The sequence below is a fragment of the Montipora foliosa genome, chromosome 2, assembly GCF_036669935.1.
Source record: "Montipora foliosa isolate CH-2021 chromosome 2, ASM3666993v2, whole genome shotgun sequence".
Lineage (NCBI taxonomy): Eukaryota > Metazoa > Cnidaria > Anthozoa > Scleractinia > Acroporidae > Montipora > Montipora foliosa.
Genome location: NC_090870.1, coordinates 42,140,233 through 42,142,732, shown reverse-complemented (window position 1 = coordinate 42,142,732; position 2,500 = coordinate 42,140,233).

Here is a 2,500-nt window from a genome sequence, read left to right as displayed (position 1 = left end):
TTAATATGACGGGGGTGTGGTAGTTCCTCAAAAATGACGCTCGTAGGAACGGCGCTCAATAAGGGCAGAAAATGAAAATTTATCCTCAAGTAATGACGTTGTTCATAAAACCTCAAATTTGGCTATTTCACGTTGTAGTTATGCTGACGACGGCAAAGAAATGGACAAAAATGAAAAGCGCACGTGCAGGGCGTGCAAAGCTATTGTTTTTGCCTACTAAATATGCAAATTTGTGACGTTCTCGTTGCCGTCGCCGTTGTCGTTGCTTAAGTTCCCTAATGTCAAGGCCCCCACGGTGTCGACCGCGACAGCCTATTCACTGTTTTTGTTTTTAGAGGGCCACTAGGGAGAATACTTTTATAGTAATAGGTGTTACCCTCTTTAAATAAAGGTTATTATTATTATTATTATTATTATTAGCTTATGCGGTGAAGAAAAAGAAACGCCAGGAAACAATTTGATGAACACAAGTGTCCAAGCCCAACCACCTCCAACGTGCTCATAGCCGGTGTCCAGACCACACAGCGTAGTTGGAAAACTTAGATATTCTAGAAGAGCACCATGGTTAGGAAAATATGGCAACAAAGCGTCGTCGTACGACCGATCCTCCGTCCGTATTCAGCTTTCTATGTAAGCCAATAAGCAAAATGTCGGACTGCTGGAACCCGCGTATTTTGGCGGGAAGTTGCATGACAAGAATACTGCATTTGACACTGCGTAAAACGAGCAAAAAATTTCAAGACAGCCAAAGAACAAGCCAAAGAACAAGCTAAGCTTGGGGAGTCAGGGTGGTTTAGTGGTCATAAACCGTGCCTCCCACCTATGTGACCCAGGTTCAACTCTGGCCTTGCGTCGTATGTGGGCTGAGTTTCTGTCGATCTCAATCTGACTCCGAGGGTTTTTCTCCGGGTACTCCGGTTTTCCTCCCTCATCAAAATCGACTCCCAGTCTATTCCATCAGGCTGTGGTGCTGTGCTTCGAGGTCAAACATGGGTCGTGTTCAGGGGCCGAGCACCTAGTCGGCTGCACAGCTCCTTCGGTCCGTCCTCGTTGAGCTGCGCCCTTATCAATTCAGTCTCCAACCGCGAGAAAGGGAGATTAGCAGATCAGGTATATTATTATTATATATATATCTTATATTAAGCATTTTTTCTAATATGCCGTCCAACGAGGAAAAAGAGAGAGAGACAGAGAGACAGAGAGAGAGAGAGAGAGAGAGAGAGAGAGAGAGAGAGAGAGAGAGAGAGAGAGAGAGAGAGAAACAGTAAGCAGACCATTGGTAGGCGATGCTCAACGTGAAAGAGAGCGAGCACGAGAAAACAGACAGAATATCAGTGACAAGCAAGGAGAGAGAGAGAGGGGGAAGGAGAGAGCAAGAAAGAGCCCGAATTATAAAGAAACGAAATTGAAGTGACGATCAGCGGGAGAAAGAGCAATCACGAGTACGACTCAGAAAAAGCACGGGAACTGAAAACAGACTAATTTATAGTGATGTGTAGGCCGGACTGGTCGTATGGTAAGCGGACCGTGCTTGTTATAAAATCATTCTGAAAATACACCCATGAATAACTAACAATTAAGGAGCTCCTCCTTTTTAGGCTGGCCTAAATAGAGAAGGTTTTTGATCCTGTGGACGTAATAATTTCGACTGTTCCTTCTCTCCGGGCGAGGAGAACACTTCTTCGTTCACAGCGTAAGATATCCTGTCCGATCATCAATACAAGATAATGAGTGGATTCATTTTCTGGAAAAATCAAACCCATTTTAGCTGATACTAAGAAGATGAGAGTTATCCTTTCTTTACAAGGCGACATACGAAGCTTTTCGTTTTTCATCATCCAACTTCAGATAATAAACTATGGGCTCCTTCCCGTAGGACAATGATAATCATTACGCTTAGCCATTACTATCTTCAATAATATTCGATGGTAGTTTTCTAAAGCTTTGCAACGAGCCTTACCGTGGCCGCCTAACAAACTTTCACATTTGACAATCACGTGTAAATACGTCAACTCAACAGCCCATGCAACGGTGTTCAACTTACAACTGTGCCAACGTTGCAAGGAGGCGTGACTGTCAATCATATTCACACATCCTGATTGGCGGACAATTTGTGAAAAAAACTTTGTTAGGTGGCCACGGTAAGGTGCGTCGCACTGCAAACGTTTGCGAATTACTGATCTATTTCTTTTTATCAGTTAGGCTTTTCCTCTAAAAGTACTAATGGTAAGCTCAGAATAGCCTCTACCTTTCCCAGTTGTGTAATTTGATCACACAGAAATTGCAGATACATGTGAATGTAAAAATTCCAAGTTTTATTGTTGTGGTTGGTTTTGTTTTTGTTTTTTGTATTTATTTATTTATTTATTTATTTATATTTAAGCATTTGATTTTTCTCTCTTTCTCTCTTCATCATTTTCCCTCCACTACTCAACCGGACTCTGGAGCTAGATGATATATATGGGCGCGGTTGGTCAGCCAAGCCATCGTGCTACTTCTT